This window comes from Prionailurus bengalensis, chromosome A1 (assembly GCF_016509475.1).
Source record: "Prionailurus bengalensis isolate Pbe53 chromosome A1, Fcat_Pben_1.1_paternal_pri, whole genome shotgun sequence".
Lineage (NCBI taxonomy): Eukaryota > Metazoa > Chordata > Mammalia > Carnivora > Felidae > Prionailurus > Prionailurus bengalensis.
The window spans coordinates 25,859,481-25,878,726 of record NC_057343.1 but is presented as its reverse complement, the minus strand read 5'-3'; the positions used below and the strand labels follow the sequence as shown (position 1 = coordinate 25,878,726).

Genomic DNA, 19,246 nt, shown 5'->3' with positions numbered 1-19,246 from the left:
ACATAAGGGCATCTAACCCAGTTTTAGTAGATCGAAGGAAGCCTCCCAGAGGAGAATATACTTTAGCCAAGTCATAAACACCAGAGAGGAGTTACCTAGATGGATTCTAATACGAAAAATCTGCCCACCTGGCCGCCTAGAATTTCCCAAACATGCCTGAGTTCACCCTTTAGGCCCTTGTTCTGAAGACTGTATGTACTCCATTACTAATGGTCATCAGCAGAAAATCAGTGCATTGAACTTGTGCCCACACCTGTCACCGAAACTGTAATTATTTTAAGCAGATCTGGGTTTTTCTCTGTTGTCAAAATGTGTTATAAATTATTATTCATTTCCTTCTCCTAGGCCTAATTATTAAGGATTGTGTACATTCTTTTAAAGAGCTCAATAGCACCAGAGGAATGCAACAGATACCAATTGAGTAATTAATCTTTAGAGTTCCAGGACATGGAAGAACATTTTCATTTAGGGACAAGAATACAGTAAATCCATCTATTTCTTAATTTGTAATCCTTGAGCCACCATCAAAATCACCTGAGGTCGGGGGGCCGTGTGGGTGGCTTAGTCGGTTAAGCCTCAGACTCTTGGTTTTTGGCTCAGGGCATGATCTCACGGTCATTGGAGAGTTCAAGTTCAAGCCCCACGTTGGGCTCTGCGCTGACAGCGAGGAGCCTGCTTGGGATTTCTCTCCCTCCCTCTCTACCCCTCCCCTGCTCATGCTCGCCCTGGCTCTCTCTCTTTCCTTCTCTCTCTCAAAAGATGAATAAATAAACTTAAAAGGCATGGTGGGGAGCCTGGGCAGCTCAGTTGGTTGGGCATCCAACTTCAGCCCGGGTCATGATCTCACCGCTCATGAGTTTGAGGCTCTGTGCTGACAGTTCAGAGTCTGGAGCCTGCTTCAGATTCCGTGTCTCCCTCTCTCTCTCTCTCTCTCTGCCCCTCTCCTCGCATTCTATGTCTTCCTCTCAAAAGTAAATAAACATTAAAAAAAATTTTTTTTGAAGACAAAATTTTCAAGAACTTATGCTAAAATATTAAAAAGAACTTCAAAACTCATTTCCAAGTCTCTCTGATAAGCACCTTTTTTCCTGTCCAGCCCTTCCATTTGGTTTCTTTAGGATGAGGTCAGGTTGGACAAACAGGCCATAAGATAAGGTATTTAGTTGTAAAGTTTTCTCTTCGTACCATCCATGTGCTGAGACAAAAACAAATGTGCTCCTTTTATCACTGGGCACAAATGCCCTCACTAACAAGTTATGCTAATTAAGAGCATAAACATTGGAAACAGCAGCCTGGAATCCAATCCTGGCCCTGCCACTGGCTGTATAGACTTGAGAAAGTTCCTTAAGCTGTCTCAGCAGTAATTGGTCTTAAGATGAAACCAATAATACCTCACAGGGTGTTACGAGGATTACAGAAGATGATGCATAGAAACAGCACAAAATCCAGCAATAAATGATGGTTATGACTGTAGACCCCTGGATAATAAGCCCACTCAGACAACTTTTGGAGACAGATCTGCTTACTTCTTACGATCTCAGAATAGTCCTATATTTACCAGGACTCTTGGCAACAAGTGAGAGAAGCCTAATTCAAACTGGCTTAAGCAAAAAAGGATAATTTATCCCTTCGTGTAATACAAAGTCCAGAGGGTAGCCCTGGCTTTAGAGACAACTGGATCTGAATGCCTAAACTATGCCATCAGGATTCTGTCCCTGTCCCTCAGCCAGCTTTCCTTTGTGTGGACTTCATCATTAGGTGGGCTTCCTAGTCGATGACAGATGTGGATAGCGGCACCTCTAACATGACATCCTACCATCTTAGCAACCCAATGAGAAGAAAACTTATTAAATCCAGCGAAAGCCCAAGGACTGATGCCAACTGGCTGTAAGGACAAGCTATGGTCATTTGTTCCTCCATGAATCGATCATATGGTCAGGAAACACAATACCCGATGACCCAGGCTGGTTCGCACCCCCTCTTGTGGAGCTAAACCCTCCCCAACCACACAGACTTCAAAGTTGGGAGGGCAGTTCCCTAAAAGAGAAGGAAGGTGCTGTAGCTGGAAACAAGGTAGCACACGCTACAAAGGCAGAAACATCTGATGCTTGCTTTAGCTCTCATCTGTTTTCATCCCCACCAATTTTCTAATGAGAAAACCAGTGGTCTGCCAAAATGGGATATCACCACCTACCTGTCAGTTCTCCCCCGGTTATCAGTATTAGTGTCTGGCCATTGTGAATCTCCTTTTCATCAGTTATCGTCTAGTCCAGGTCTCAGGGTTATGAGTCTGTGTTGGGGGAAGCGTGGGGAGGGCACATCCATGCACTGAAGTGCTTTAGAGATGCCTGAGACAGGTAAGGTTCCGCCCGGTAAGACAGCTCTGCGTGTCTCCTACTTAGTGGCTTCCATCGAATCCTCTGGATAATACAATTCAATACACAATACAATTCAAAATGATTCATTTAGCCTTTTCTATTTACAAACCAGATGAGAAAAAGAAATGAAAAAATGTGAGGAATTGCCAGCTTCAACCCAATCAATAACAAGGAAGCTTGCCTGACATTGCTAATTAATCATGTATCTTGGATAGAAGGTGTTCAGTGTCTGGGGCAGCTGGTGAGAGGGGTTAACCAAAGTTGGGGCCACAAACCCCCAAGTCATAAAACGAGGTGGAGTCAAGAAGGGAGATGGGAGAGTCTCACATTCCTCTCCTGAGCACTGGAGGTCTGGGTCTGGAGAAGTGCCAGGGGTAGTGACTGCATAGCGGCCCCCAAAAGTCACATCTACCCGGAGCATCAGAATGTGACTGGTTTGGAATAAGGGTCTTTGCAGATGTAATTAAACTCGGGATCTCAAGATGAGATCATCCTGGATTTAGGGTGGGTTCCATCCAACGACAGGTACCCTTCTTAGCGGAAGTGATACTCTCCACAAGCCAAAGGAACTTTACAAGCCACCAGAAGTTGTAAGGGGCGAGGAACAATTCTCCCCTGGAGACTTCAGAGGAAGCGTGGCCCTGCTGACACCTTGATTTCGGACTTCTGGCCTGGGTTTTCTTTTTCTTACGTAGGTAACAATTTCTCAATGAGCTGTATTTGTACTGCCTCCCGAGCAGTTGCACTTTGATGGGGGCAGTAATCACATCAATTTAGGTGTTAATAATACAAATTATACTTTATTAGAGTATGAGCTTTGAATTCCCCGTTATAAAGCAGAAGAGGGTTCAGGAGTCGTTTAGACCGACGCGCCGTGTAGCTGTAGCCAAAAGAACACATTTTTTTTTTTTTTTAAAAGCTCGTGGAGTACTGCATGACGTAAGAGAGAAAAGAGGTACAAGAAAAAAAAAAAAAAAGAGGTGCTACATTTGGACAAACCCGCCGTGTGCCTACCCAGAAAACGGTTTCTTGTTCTAATTTCTAGGCCTCAAGAAAAGACAGGAGAGAAGAGGGTCTAGAGAAGAACTGAATCGATTAACTCCTGACTACAAATATTGATCGAGCTTCCCATGGTGTGTGAGACATTGGTCTAGAGATATAAAGTAAGATGTGGTCCTCAATTTCACAGTCTCACAGGAGAGACAGCACAGCTGTAATAGTGCAGGGCGGGGGGCACAGGACAGAAATGCACGGGATACTGCGAGACCACAGAGGAGAGGCCCCCGACCTGCTGAGAGCAAGGGAGGGGGCACCAGGGTGCTGGAGTGTGGTGTTGCTGCTGTCCTGTGGGCCTAGGAGCTAGAGAAGCCAGTGTGAAAGGCAGGAGGTGTGGAGGGGAGGGGAAGGAAGAGTAAGTAACTCAGAGAAAATAATCCGGCAGAAAGGCTGGAGTGAAAGGGTGATGTATGGGACTGGCTTTGAAGAAACAGGAAGAGGAATCCCATGTCCTCCAAAGCAGAGAAAAGGAAATGAGGGTGGTTATGGATATATATATATATATCTAAGTTTTTAGGTAAAAGTTAAAAAGCTCAAGGAGATTATACCTAGCATACTCGATTTGCTGAGGGAGCAGTTTTCTGACCTTTCGGGGTGTTGGGAATCTGATGAACACTGTGGATATTTCACTTCTCACAGATTTTGACACAGAACTTCTGTGAACCAGCCTCTTGAATCCCTACCGTGGACTCCGGGTGAGCACCTGCCGTCTACCCAGATGAGACAGGCCGTTGGCTGGGAGGAAGGGGCCAGAGCCTGGGAGGTTTGGAACGAACACCGAGGGGCAAGTGAGAGGTACCTAAACAGAGAGGAGCAGAAAGCGAGATGGGCAGTAACATTGGTCCAGGCTGCGCTCTGAGCCTCCGAGAAGTGCAAGGAAGGTCCATGAGAGAACACTTGGTCAACAGACACAGATTCCCGACGGGGTGGCCAAGAAGAGGTTGACAAACTGGGAGGGAGGGCTACGCGAAGCTAAAAGGGAGGAGACCTCACACTATGCAAAAACCCTTTGAGAATCCAGAGCACACACTCCCCTGTCGGAGGTGGGCATACCAATGAGCTGTTTGGATCTGTCATAATGGTCCTAACCTCTTTGCCCTTCATGGCCCCGTTGGTGCCTCCTCTGTACTTTCCTTTGCCACCTGCTCTTCCCCTCCACAGACAAACATTCTCAAGGCTCTCCCATTTTTAAAAATAAAACAGTAACAATGAAGCTTTCTTGGTTGGACAATGGGTTGGGAATGGGGTTAAAGCTCATCTGTCATAGAAAGTTCTGAAACAGACACAAATACAAAGAAGGCATTTCAAGTCAGTGAGAAGGAAAATAGATTACTCAGTAAGTGATGTTGAGACTCCTGGGTAGACATGTAGGGGGAGAATTGGGTTAGATCTCTGTCTCTCACTGTAGATCAAAACAAATTCCAGACAGATCACATATTTTATAATGTCAAAAAAAATGAAACCATAAAAGTACTGGAAGAAAATGTGAGAGAATTTACTTTTATAATCTCAGAATTGGATTGCCAAAAAATAAGTTAACACCCAGAAGCCTTAAAATAAAGCGTTGATAAATTGAACAATATTAAAAAAAAATTCTGTATAGAAAGCAGTCAAAAGACATATGAATATTTGCAACTCACATCATAGACAAAAGCATAATTTCCTTAACATTTGAATAACGGACAGAAGTCGATAAGAAACTCAACAATGGGGCACCTGGGTGGCTCAGTCAGTTAAGCACTGGACTTCAGCTCGGTCATGATCTCATGGTTCGTGAGTTCGAGCCCCACTTCTCTCTCTCCCTCTCTGCCCCTCATGGGATTCTCTCTCTCTCCATCTCTCTCTCTCTGCCCCTTGCTCACTTGCACCCTCTCTCTCAAAAAAAAGTAATTCAACAACAACAAAAAATCAACAAGCCAACAGATAAATGGGCAACAAATACGAACACAATTCATAGAAATAAAATAATTTAAGCTTAAATATATGAAGAGAAACTCAACCTTGCTCATAAAAAAGAAATGCAAATTAAAACTACGGTAAGAAGTCGCTTTTCAATTAATAGATTCGCAAAAGTAAAAAATATTAAAATACCCTGTTGGCAAGAGTGGTAGGAAATGTGTTCTCCACATTGCTAGAAGGATGTAAAGTGGTGTGGCCTTTTTGACAACTTGTGAATATTCATAAAAATTACATACAACAGAGAGACACAGTCGGTTAAGCGTCTGAGTCTTGATTTCCGCTCAGGTCATGATCTCATGGTTCCTGAGATTGATCCCCAAATAGGGCTCTGCACCGTCAGTGCTTGAGATTCTCTCTCTCCCTCACTCTCTGCCCCTCCTCTGCTTGCTCTCTAAATAAATAAATGAACATTAAAATTTTTTTTAATTTTTTTTAATGTTTATTTATTTTTGAGAGCATGACAGAGCATGAGCAGGGAAGAAGCAGAGAGAGAGGGAGACACAGAACCCGAAGCAGGCTCCAGGCTCTGAGCTGTCAGCACAGAGCCAGATGCGGGGCTCAAACCCACAAACTGTGAGATCATGACCTGAGCCATAGACGCTTAACCGACTGAGCCACCCAGGTGCCCCAGAAACCCATATCCTTTTACTTCTGTGACCCTATTCCCTAGCTTTGTCTCCTACTGGTTATGCTTCATCTAAGTCACTCTATAGTATTAGGATGCAGCAAAGGTCAGAAGCCCAATTCAAATTAAGAGGCGTTTGTGGGAGAAACTCCCCATCATTCAGAAGTAAACACAGAGCTCAGGAAGGGTGAGGGTGCCTGCAATCAGCGTCTCCAGCCCTGCGGACTCTTTCTTTTCTAAGTCTGCTCCCCTATGAGTTTCTGGGTCATCAGCCTCAGGCCCCACAGGCTGATCTTCTCCATGTGGAAAAGAGCGTGGCCATTAACAGTGTTGAATTGGACATCTCACAGCTTTAGCCACACCAAGAACACTGCCTCCTTCTTTCGTTTCAGCACGCAAATTGCCAGGGAGGACAAGCTGGCTCTCCCCCATCTCCACTCCAGGCCCTGGCTACTGGAGCAGTTCATCACGGCTGGTGCCATGCTCTAGGCCGCGGCTGTGACTCACGTCAACCGCCTCCTCTCCCGTGACCCACAGATGTCACACGAAGGGAGATGGTCTGCGGGACCGTGCTACAGAAATTGCCTGCTGGCAGGTGAGCATCTCAGGTAGCATCTCCTCCATATAAGCTTCCCAGGTCCACCTCTTGAAAGGCTTTGAGCCGTGCAAAACCTCAGTGCCCCCCGTGCATCAACACCTCCAGAAACTGACCTCAAGTGTGCTCCAAGATGGGGCGTCGGAGACCTAGTACGCTTGCTACGTTTGGAAAGATGATTGTATTCTCCTGGGGTTCACCAACAGACCTGCCTGCTTAGCCAAACAGAAGGTCTTTGTGTCTTAAGGGTGGACAGGAGACAAAGGAGCAGAAGGCTTGCCTTCCTGGTTGAAGGTTGTTTGAGCTTCGAGGGAGAGCGAGCCCTCATATTTGGATCCTGATATTGAAAGCTCAGGATCTGGGCCTTCTGATGGTCTTTACTTGGGGGGGTGAAGGGTGACTCAGCTATCTACCCTCTCCTTGGGGACAGGGAAAACTGAGTACTCCCCACCCTGTCCCCAGGCCAGGGTATATGAATGCTAGAGCTGGGTATTGAAATTAAAAGAAAATTTTTTTTTAATGTTTACTTATTTTTGACACAAAGAGAGCATGAGCAGGGGAGGGGCAGAGAGAGAGGGGGACGGGGATCCCAAGTGAGCTCCGCACTGACAGCAGCGAGCCGGACGCGAGTCTCGAACTCACGAACCGCGAGATTATGACCTGAGCGGAAGTCGGTTGCTCAACTGACTGAGCCACCCAGGAGCCCCTGAAATTGAAAAATGTTTTATCTCCTAAAAAATAATAATTTCTAGGGAGGACTCAGGCTTGGCTTGGGTCAGCAGCCCACCCTTGGATCAGTGAGCTGTAGCTGGAATGGAGGAGACACTTCTGTTCTAATCTGTGTTAGGTGCTCACTAGGCTGGATTGGTTTGAGGATGTCAATTCAAAATAACATGGCAGCTTCTTCAATAAACATGGGGGGGGGGGGCAGTTGTAGAAGAAGGGACCAATGTTGAACAGTCAGTCCCATATGTCCACTACAGGCCTTCACAGGTGTCTTTTTGTCTACTTCCCCCTTAAATACGGTTGTTCCTCATAGGTGTCCTCTCTTCCCATTCTGCTTATTCTCCTATGATTTTGCTTTTTGTCTCCATACCCATGACCCTCAAAGCTAAATCTCCAGGCAGACTGCTTTCTTTAATTCAAAATCCCCTGCTTGCTGGACATATCCATGTGATGCTCCTAGGCCCTACATGACCAAATAGAATTCATTATTGGCTTTAAATTGAAATATGCTTGTAGAAGCAAAGAATATCTCTGGGAGAATACACAAGAGACCAGTAGGTGTAGCTTCCATGCTCCGATTCCCTCTTCCATGCTTCCATTCCCTCTTTTTTTTTTTTTTTTTTTTTTTGAAAGAGAGAGCAGAAGAAAGGGAGAGAGAGAAAACCCCAAGCAGGCTCCTCACTGTCAGCATAGAGTCTGATGCGGGGCTCGAATTCACAAACTGTGAGATCATGACCTGAGTGGAAATGAAGAGTTGGACACTTAACTGACTGAGCCACCCAGGGACCCCTAGATTCCCTCTTTCTGTGAACAGGCACCACCATCAATGAAGTCTCCCGATCCAGACCCCAGGAGTCATTCTTGAACTTAGTTATGAACACAACAGCATTAGAACAACCTTTGTAATTCATAAATTGGATTATGTTTCTCCCCTACTTAAAGTCTTTCAGTGACTCCCTAGCCTTCAGACTCAAGTGCCCTGTCTTCGGACTAGCTCACGAAGCCTCTGCTGCAGATGGGGGTATGTCTGTGCCTCCCTCCCAGCCTCTTTTTGTGCATCTCTGCTCACTCACACACCCCACCTTCTGCCCAGGGAACAACCTGGTCCTTGCAAGAGGTGCCTACCAACTCAGCCAATGGTGCTGTGCTGGATTGACTCTACTACTGACCCCTTCTCAGGTTTTCCCACCAGCACTGTCTTTGTACCTGCTTCTGACCACAGAGTAGCAAGCATATGAGCCCAGATAAAGGTGGGTGTTACTACATTTTGTACTCCAGTTTATTTTGAAGACAGAATCCCCTGCTTAATGGAATATTGTCTTTATTTCATCCTTCATCTTTGAGGGACCGGTTCTTTGAACATCCAGCTCAAAAAGGCGCTCCGGTTTCACAGCTTCCCCGGCTTCCCCAGCTGGTGGGTCCCTCCCTCTGTCATGGTCCCATTTGCTTTTTTTATTACCGGGAGCTATTCAGCTGTTTTGCCCCTTCCCCACACCGCATGGCGAACTCTGTGAAGGCAATATCCTCTTCTTTCTTAGTACTATTTCTAGGGCCTAGCCAAAACGTAATGGATACCCTGTAACTTGGTGAGAAGGAAGGAGAGAAGGATGGGTACGTGAATCCATGGAAAAAGACAATTTTTCCTTCCTAGATACTAACAGGAAAACATTGGGGGGTGGCGGGGGGGGAGCGGTTCCTACAGGATAAGGTAGAGCTAGAAATGTTAGAGATGCCACAAGGAGGCACTAGAATTCCACCTGGGCTCCCTCTGTCAAGAAAAGCCAGCTCCGATGACAGTGTCTTGACCTGGACTGGTGCCTTGTAACAGATGCCTGCCTGGTTGAGCCAAAATGGTCCAAGAGAGATGATTCGAAATGAGGAGCATGGGGGAAATCAACACAAGAAGGCTACAGCGCTGTCATGGCAGAGAGATGAATTGGTCACTCTAAAGGGACTCTAATGTGGAAGAATTCCCCCTCCACCTCTGGCCAACGTCCCCTCTGCCCCCAGGGAGCCAGATCCAGACAAGAGCGTATTGTTCCCTTACCCCAGTTTTCCTCCTCCACTAATTAAGCAAAATGCTCAGGCTCATAATATAGGGATATCTATCTACCGCCACAGTAGGTCCCCATTGAATCCTTTCTTCCTCATTCAATGATAGATTGCAACTGTCGCAAATATTATTACCATTTCCCCCTTTCCTTCCCAAGAGGTCACTGAAACTTTCATCTCAGACCTTCGGACCCTAGATTTCTGTGTAGGCTGGCGAGAGAGGGAAAAACAAAAAATCCTTTGAAATTTCACATATATCTAACTCTTGCAAGGGACTGGGATATGTAACCATGGAAACCAGAGCATGCCTGTAACCATGGAGACCCATTTAAACCAGCTGGGCCATTACCGCCTAGAAGCTGGTGGGGCTTGGCTGTTAGAAGGATAGTTAATATGGTCGAGTGATTTCAATTGTTTAGGTGAGAATTTTACAGAAATTTTAAGCAATTTCTGGGTAGTGCCAATACTTTAAAATGTTCGAGAAAAAGCCTCTGTTAGACTAATTTCTAAAGGATCCTCCAAATGTCTTCTCCGCCCTCTTACCACACCTCCAGAGCCATCACTTAATCAGACATTCATTCAGCAAACACATGCTAATCACCATGGTGTGCTGGGCACTCTGCTGGATCCCACCATATATGTGTCCCAGATAATATACTCTGTCTGTTCCATCAGCTTTAATGCTAAGCCAAGTCCTTGAATAAAGGGTCTTTTTATCAAAAGCCTTCTTTACCAGAATGCATCAGAATTTGGCTTTGTGGGAAGGCTGGGTGGCTCAGTCAGTTAAGCACCAGAGTTCAGCTCAGGTCGTGATCTCAAGGTTCGTGGGTTTGAGCCCCACATCAGGCTCTCTGCTTTCAGCGCTGAGTGCACTTCCTATCCTCTCTGTCCCTTGCTCGCTTTCTCTCTCTCAAAAATAAATGAACATTGGGCACCTGGGTGGCCCAGTCGGTTAAGTGTCTGACCTCGGCTCAGGTCATGACCTCACAGTTCGTGAGTTTGAGCCCTGCATTGGGCTGTCTGCTGTCAGCACGGACCCCCCTTCCGACCGATCCTCTGTCCCCCTCTCTCTCTGCCCCTTCCCCACTTGCTCTCCCCCATAAGTAAATAAATAAACAAACAAACAAGCATTGTGTCTCCAGTGAGATGTGAACTAGCCTTTTGTCACTTGGAGGAAACTTCCACTAGCCATTGTCACAGAAGTGCTCCACAAAGCCAGATCCTTCTGTCTGTCCTATGTCTTTTGTTCTTGCCCTGCACCACGGATAACCCCATCGCTGCCTGGCAACCACAGCTTCTAGAGCCTGGTGACAGTTTGGTTTGTGAGCTGCTTCGTGGTGTGTTTGGTACCCCATCGTGGTTAAAAGACAGAGCCGGAGTCAAATCACTTGTTCCTGCCAGCTTACCGGTGTGTGACCCTAGGCAAGTCACTGGAATTCTCGGAACCTCAAGTGTCCTCTCTAGGAAGAGAAAACAAAGCCTGTCCCTTTAGGTTGTTTGGGGACAAGGTCACACAGGCTAACAGTTTTGTCTCCTGGTCTTAGCTGCATCCCCCAGTATCACTCAGCAAACTTTTAAACTTTCACATTCTTCAGCCCCTATTTTACTCAACGGCCGGTCCACATCTTTACAACCTCCAACCGTGCACCAGAGACCTTTTGGCTCAGCAGATAGCGATGGTGACAATGGCAGCAGTAACAACAGCTGTTACACCTGCCGCCTGTTGTACACCTGTTCTAAGCCCTTCGCATATTGTAACTCATTTGATTCTCACAGCAATCCATTGCGGATTCTTGTCCTATCCGTTAGGCAGATGAGGAAACTGAGGCACATGGTGTTTGGGCGTTTGCTTCTCAGGGTCATAAGCTAGTGAACGGCAGGAAGAGAACGTGAACTCCAGCCGTGCCTCCGGAGTCTGCCCTCTCCACCATTATGTGGTAGCTGCCCTCTCTCCAGTGACTGTGCCAAGCCCTGGCTCACTGGGAATAGAGTCCATGGGCACAGACCTCAGATGTCTCCTGTTCAACCCCTGCACTCGCCACACTACCCACATCTTCCTCAGCACCTGTCCCGACAGCCTTCCTCAATGTTTCCGAGGAAAGGATCAGCCTTCCTCTAATCGTCCACCCGCCCCGCCTCAAGTTCCTTGCTCCCCTGATTATTCCCCTTTTCCTGACCCCCAATCCTTCCTCTCATCTGGCGCTTGCCTCTCAGTGGGTGGGTCAGTCCAAGGCTCTCTTATCTTATTAACAAAGAAAGAAAATGTGTCTCTCTCTGCTTGTCATCCTCTCCTTATACAGCCAAGCTCCTGGAAAGTTTCTACCTCGTCTAGGCTTCCTGACTCAACGCTCTACTGAAACTGCTCTCCCAGTGGCCCGTCAAACTTCTAGAATAAAGCACCTTGTTAAGGTGCTGATCCTGTTCATCCCTTGTTATATTCCTTACATCTGGAGGTCTTTAACCTCTGTCACCTCTCTCTGGGGACTGTCCATGTCATGTCTGTATATTTAGCCATAACTTTTTCTGAGTCTCAGAGCAGTTAATGAAAATGAAGATGGATCATTGTGACCTAGAGGATCCTCAGGCTCCTCATGGTCGATGGCCCACTGCCATCCACCCAGGAGGCCATCCCCAAACCGGAAGTCGTCCTCCAGTCCTCGCCTCTCACCCATCTCACCAGGACCTCTTACATGTATATCTTAAATAGCTCTTCTTTCTGTTCCTCGTCTCATCCCCTCCACCATTGCCTTGGGCCGGGTCCTCATCCTTCGCCGCCATATTAAAGTCACCTCCCTACCTTATGCCTCAAGTATAATGATATCAGCAAGGTCTTTCTAATATCAATCCATTGCTCAAAGTTCCTCAAGGATCCTCAATGACAACGTAATGAAAACGAATTCCTTATGCCTAACAAGGGAGGCCCTTCATGACCCTTCCTCTCTCCAATCTCATCGGTTGTCTCTCTGCGCCCCTAACCTCTGCCTTTCTAGCTCTGTGGCTACAATGCTGAACTCCAAATGTAGTAATGGCCCCAGGCATTTCACCCCTTCTTTCTAGAACTGCTTTCTCAGTTTGTTTATCACCACCATCAACATGAGAAAGCACCTGCCAAATGCTGTCAATAACTGAACAAAAAGAGTTGACCATGCAGCAGACTAGCGCCACAGGGATGCATTAGTACAGATACCCATGTGTATGACCTAACCCAGTGGCACAGAGACATCCCCAATTCACATACCAGGTGACGGGTTGTACTCAATGATTTCTAGGGTCTCTTCAAATTCTGACATTCTGTGAACAGAGGCATGAAACCAAGACATCCAGTCAAATCAACCACCACACGAGCGCCTATTATGTGCAAGTTGTTTCACTAAATGCTATCATAAGTGGGTAAGAATAAACCCCGGTATTTAGATCAAAGATAAATCTAATTAAAGGCCATTTACATGTGAGATCGGGGTGGTCAAACAGGGAAAGACAAAGGAGGGAGCTCATTCCAGTGTTCGGCTAACACTTGTTAGGGCCCAGCTCCGTCAGGTTCCATGTCAGGAGCTGGGGCATAACAACAAAACCATGTGCTTGCTGCCCTCAGTGCCTGGCCTGGTGAGGCAGACAGACATCCAGACATCAAACGCAAAAGGCAGGGGGGAAATGGTGTGATTGCTTCTTCCTAGAGAGAGAGAGAGAGAACACAGGATGGGGCATAGACCAGAAATAAATTTCCCAGGCGTGGCATTTGGTATGGCTCTTAAGGGGCTAATGAGTTTTTTCAAGTGGGGAAGGGAGAGTTCCACGGCGAGAGAACAGAATGAACAGGAGAAGCACATAGAGTTCGCAGCTGTGGCGCCTTGGAAACCATTGATTTTCTCCAGGACGCGCACAGCAACAGCTGAGCAACTTGCTCCGAACTCCAGGGGCTCCTCCTCTGGGGCCCGAGTGGAGGGGTAGCGTGTAGTCCTGTGTGGCTGGAGAACACAACATTGGTTGCAAAGCAAGGAAATACAGCAGGGTCACAAAAAAGCCAACACAAATTTCTCGGGTATGCAGAAGGAAAAGCAATTTTGAATTTAATCTCTCACTGATATAGCCTTCCTTCTCTGCCCTACCCACACCTTTGCCAAGAACAGAAGTAACTAAGTAGCTAATACAATAATTTCACCATCCATGTAGGTAACATGTGTCTCTCAGTAGCTCACCTTGCCCTCTGCTTCTCTATCCAACAGAGCGCTGAGGGCTATGGTTTTTACAACCCCATGATGTCCAAAAAGAGTTGGGGTCTTTTTTTTTTTTAATTTTTTGATACATTGATTTATTTTTGAGAGACAGAGAGAGATAGAACACAAGTGAGGGAGGGGCAGAGAGAGAAGGAGACACAGAATCCGAAGCAGGCTCCAGGCTCTGAGCTGTCAGCACAGAGCCCGACGCGGGGCTCGAGCCCACAAACTGCAAGATCATGACCTGAGCTGAAGTCGGACGCTCAACTGACTGAGCCACCCTGGCGCCCCCAAGAGTTGGAGTCTTAAGAAGCTATGATAGCACCTCTTTCTCCTTGGGTGCTGCCTGCCATGCTGACATTTGAGGCTGAAAGTCCATGGTTACTCTGGTCTAACTTAGCCGGACCCAGCCAGCCAGCAGCACTCTCGACTCTGGGCCCCCCACACTCAGAGGTCTGGGATTTCCAATCAAGTCTGGCTTGGGTGCTCTTCCCTGCACAGGTCTTCGCTGTAGAACAACCTCCTCACCACATCTTGAGCTCCTCAGCTAAACTCTACATTTCACCTGTGCCACACTGGAATCAAGGACATCTCTGGCCATTAACCCTCAGAGATCCCCTCTCCTTAAGCAAGATGAATAGTTGCACCCAGGAACAATTTAAAATATTTACATTTCTTAAATGTTTATTTACTTATTTTGAGAGAGAGAGAGAGAGCATGAGCAGGGGAGGGGCAGAGAGAGAGGAAGAGAGAGAATCCCAAGGAGAGATGTCAACACAGAGCCGGATGCGGGGCTCAATCCCACGAACCACGAGATCATGACCTGAGCCAAAACCAAGAGTCAGACGCTCAACTGACTGAGCCACACAGGCGCCCCGCAACTCAAAATATTTCAAAGCCCTTGAAGAGATATCTGCACCCTCATGTTCATAGCGTTTTTCACTACAGCCAAGATGTGGAAGGGACCCAAGTGTCCATGGATGGATGAATGAATAAGGAAAATGTGGTATGTACATACAATGGCATGTAATTCAGCCTTTAAAAGGAAGAAGATCCTGTCAGGTGCTGCAAAATGAATAAACATTTAGGGTATCGTGCTAAGTAAGACAAATGCAAAAGGACAAATACTCTAGGTTTCTACTTACACGAGCTCTCTAGAGCAGTCAGATTCACAGAAAGAGAAAGGGGCTGGAGGAAGAAGGAAAAGGGGAGTTTTCTTTAATAGATACAGTTTCAGATTTGCAAGACTAGTAAATTCTGGAGATCTGCTGTACAACGATGTGAGTACTTAATACTATGGAACTACACTTAAAAAGGTTAAGATGCTAGGGGCACCTGGGTGGCTCAGTCGGTTAAGTGTCCAACTTCGGCTCAGGTCATGATCTCGTGGTCCGCGAGTTCGAGCCCCGCGTCGGGCTCTGTGCTGACAGCTCAGAGCCTGGAGCCTGCTTCTGATTCTGTGTCTCCCTCTCTCTGCTCCTCCCCTGTTTGCCCTCTGTCTCTCAATAATAAATAAACGTTAAAAAAAATTTTTTTTAAAAAGGCTAAGATGCTAAATTTTATGTTATGTGGGGTTTTTTTTTACCACAATAAGAAAACCCCAAAATATTTTTTAAAAATTTAATGTTTATTTATTTTTGAGAGAGAGACACACACAAAGCACAAATGGGGGAGGGGGCGAGAGAGAGAGAGAGAGAGAGAGAGAGAGACAGAATCCCCAAGCAGGCTTTACCAGGAACGGTGAGATATGACCTGAGTCAAAGTCGGATGCTTAACCGACTGAGCCATGCAGGTGCCCCCAAACCAAAACATTTTAAAAACCAGTAAAGCGTAAGCACCACACAATCCAAATGGACACTGGTGTTTACTAACCGGATCAGGCAATCAGAATGGGCTGTGAACCACCAGGACAGCTCCACCAGCGCAGACTGGCACAGGAGCACCCTCGAAGGCCTCCGGCCCCGGCAACTTACCTACATTCCATCTCCTGTCCAAACCCATTCCCGCCAACCCTCCTCTCCTATCTCCCGCTCCTCTTGTTCTCCTCTCCATAATTTCTCATGCCCGAGAAGACTTTTCTTTCATTTATCGCTCATAGTTTTTAGGTGCAAGGCACAGAACCAACTCTGGCAGAGTGAAGGGGCAAAGGGACTCATCAGAAGGCACTGGAGAGCCGGCAGGATCCCTGGGAGAGCCAGAACCAGGCGCCGAGGCTCTGCAGTGGGGAACAACGCTCACAACAAGGCTTTAGAAACACTGCTGTTGCTATGGACACTGGACCCCACAGGTTCCTCCACTGACAACACTGGACACCGTATGCAGCCAAGGTCCCTGTCATCACCCAACACCAGAACACCTGCTTCTTCCAAGTCCCAGCTTCCTAATCAATGTCAAGGTACATGTATATATCTGACTGGCACATGCCTCACTTATATTCAGGGGAAGCTAGGAAAGCAAGTATCTGTGATAGCCTCGTTTCTTTTTTTTAAAGTTTATTTATTTATTTTGGAGAGACACAGAGAGAGCACAAGCAGGGGAGGGGCAGAGACAGAGGGGGACAGAGGATCCGAAGCGGGCCTCTGCTCTCTGACAGCAGAGAGCCCAGTGCAGTGCTTGAACCCACAAACTGTGAGATCATGACCTGAGCTGAAGTCAGAGGCTTAACCAACTGAGTCACCCAGGCGCCCTGTGTCTGATATTTTCTGATTCCATAGCGGGTGTGGTCTCTGGTCAAATAGAGAAAAGGGCTTCAAAGTTTGTACAGTCAGTATGACTATCATGCTATAGACTCCCCTCACATCTTATTTTCCTACTTTATGGTATTATTTGCCCCTCTGTCCTGGAAATTAGGCTTGCCAGGCTTAGCAAATAAAAATACAAGATGCGGGGCGCCTGGGTGGCGCAGTCGGTTAAGCGTCCGACTTCAGCCAGGTCACGAAATCGCGGTCCGTGAGTTCGAGCCCCGCGTCAGGCTCTGGGCTGATGGCTCGGAGCCTGGAGCCTGTTTCCGATTCTGTGTCTCCCTCTCTCTCTGCCCCTCCCCCATTCATGCTCTGTCTCTCTCTGTCCCAAAAATAAATAAACGTTCAAAAAAAGAAAATTTTAAAAAATAAATAAAAAAAAAATACAAGATGCCCAGTTAAATTTGAATTTCAGACAAACAAATAATTTTTTAGTGTCAGTATGTCCCGTACAGTATTTGGAACACACTTATGTTTAAAAACTTTTCATCGTTTGCCTGAAATTTAACAGGGCAACCTGCATTTTATCTAGCAACCCTCCTTGGGGTTCTTTTCTACATGACGCTACACTTTTCTACACTATACCAGGGCCTGGTTCCTAGGTACGCTAAAGATGTTAACGTGCAAAATCCATATTCAAGACAGGCCTGACTGCCTAACCCTGGTTTTAAATGCCAAAAAATGGAAATTACCCAGCCTTTCTCTTTGCACCCATAGCAGATGTTCATCTCCTTCAAATCAGATACATGCCTAGAACCAACTAAGGGGAAAATTATGTCCTTGGGAAAGCAAAGGAGAGAAGCACATTAATATTCTAAAAACAATCACCCTGTTGCAGTAAGAAAAGGTGGAGTAAGCAGTGCAGAAAGATGGGCTCTCTCAAATTCTAGGACCTAAGTTGGCTCTGACTCGCATTTAACAGGGCTTTAATAGGAGGTGAAACTATAAAGCAATGAAACTGGTCTTCATGTGCTGTGTATGGAAATGCGTCTTGTGACTCAATGCTTACTGCAGCTCTCACCTCCCACGTGGCAAGGTGGATCCGTTACCCAACTGTCAATTTGTTCCTTTGATGTGCAAAGGCAAATGATTTTCAAAGCCACCACATTTCCATTTCCATATATTACAGAAAATTACGGGACGATTTTGTAACGTTACCTAAAATCATAGATAACGCAAATAAGGGGCACAACTTTGTCAAATTCTTCTAAAGCAACACACACAAAGCTCCTTCACTTGGGTCTCACTGAAAGAAAAAATTAGACCTTCCCAAACCAATATCAGCTTTCTCTGGGCTGCCAGCTGAACCACAGTGGGATAGTTCCAAGCCCCCCAAAAATAAATGGTGTATCTGAGGGCTGATGCACATGTTACAATATATTTTACTAGCCAGCCTGGGTCCTTGGGAAGAGAACTGATTTACGTATTTGCTTAAATTAAACCTTTTTTGCGATTCCTCTATTTCGGAGTTTTTTGCACGTTGTTCCCTCCTCCTAGAACCCTCTTCCTTGCTTCTTCTAGTGAATCCCTTAGACCTCTGCCTCGGGAAAAAGTCAATCTTCTGACCCCTCAGACCGGATCAGGACCCCTCTTTATAGTTTCCCAGTTTGCTCTACCCTTGTATCACAGTTTATCAGGATATAGTTCTGAGAGTTGGGGGGTAGTGTCTTATCTCCTTGTCTTCCTCAGCAATGACAGTTTTAGCTGCTCATATACCAGCCCCAGACCATTTTTCCCAGCCTCCCTTGCAGCTAGGTGTGGCCATGTGACTAGCGTCTAAGCTAATAAGAAAAGTTCACCTTCGAGTGAAGTCTCCCCTTTCCTTTTTCTCTCTCTCACAGGCTGGAAGGCAAGTAGGTGAATGGTCTTCACCTTTGCAGGGATAAAGGGATGACAAGAACTTGAGTCTCCATCACCAAGAGCCATCAGACCAGCCCTCGGCTGACGGTCAGGATTATTACTTGAGAAGTTAAACTATTTTCTTATTTAAGTCACTGTTTTGTGTCTCTTATTAAAGCAGCTAGCTATAACCAGCAAATGCAGAGTTGAACCCAGGGCCACTTGACCCCAGAGACCAAAACCTGAACCACCACAATATGATGTTTTTTGTTTTTTTCTTTAAGTGTTTATTTAGTTTTGAAAGAGAGAGAGAAAGAGAGAGAGCACACACGCATGAGCAGGGAGGGGCAGAGAGAAAGGGGGACAGAGGATCCAAAGCAGGCCCCCCGCTGACCGCAGTGAGCCCAATGCGGGGCTCAAACTCACAAACTGTGAGATCGTGACCCGAGCCAAAGTCTGCTCAACGGACTGAGCCACCCAGGCACCACAACAACATGGTGTTTTTCCACACCACCTACATACCTTATAATCATCTATCATACACCTTATGTTATATATCACAGATCATATAGTGGAACACTTTGACAGAGGTGGTTCTCACTTCCTGAATTTATATTAGATCCCAAAGTGAATAAAAGATGGTACTGTATTTTTTTTTAATGTTTTTATTTATTTTTGAGACAGAGTGAGACAGGGCATGAGCAGGGGAGGGGCAGAGAGAGAGGGAGACACAGAATCCGAAGCAGGCTCCAGGCTCTGAGCTGTCAGCAGAGAGCCCGACGCGGGGCTTGAACTCATGGACCGCGAGATCATGACCTGAGCTGAAGTCAGACACTTAACAGACTGAGCCACCCAGGCGCCCCAAAAGATGGTACTTTATTTTTTTTTTTTCAACGTTTATTCATTTTTGGGACAGAGAGAGACAGAGCATGAACGGGGGAGGGGCAGAGAGAGAGGGAGACACAGAATTGGAAACAGGCTCCAGGCTCCGAGCCATCAGCCCAGAGCCCGACGCGGGGCCCGAACCCACGGACCGCAAGATCGCGACCTGGCTGAAGTCG

General features: G+C 46.5%; 1 long non-coding RNA gene across 2 annotated transcripts in view; it reads left to right on the top strand.

Moving 5' to 3' along the window:
- The first annotated feature begins 3,359 nt into the window (after positions 1–3,359).
- The window catches only part of LOC122482820, a 31,384-nt gene continuing 15,497 nt past the window's right edge, over positions 3,360–19,246 (top strand). The window contains exons 1-5 of one of the 2 annotated variants that reach the window (XR_006297224.1): positions 3,360–3,541; positions 4,074–4,129; positions 6,411–6,613; positions 15,704–16,000; positions 18,188–18,293. This is a non-coding gene — a long non-coding RNA (uncharacterized LOC122482820). The remainder of the gene's footprint in view (positions 3,542–4,073; positions 4,130–6,410; positions 6,614–15,703; positions 16,001–18,187; positions 18,294–19,246) is intronic. The other variant, XR_006297225.1, reaches the window with a different exon arrangement.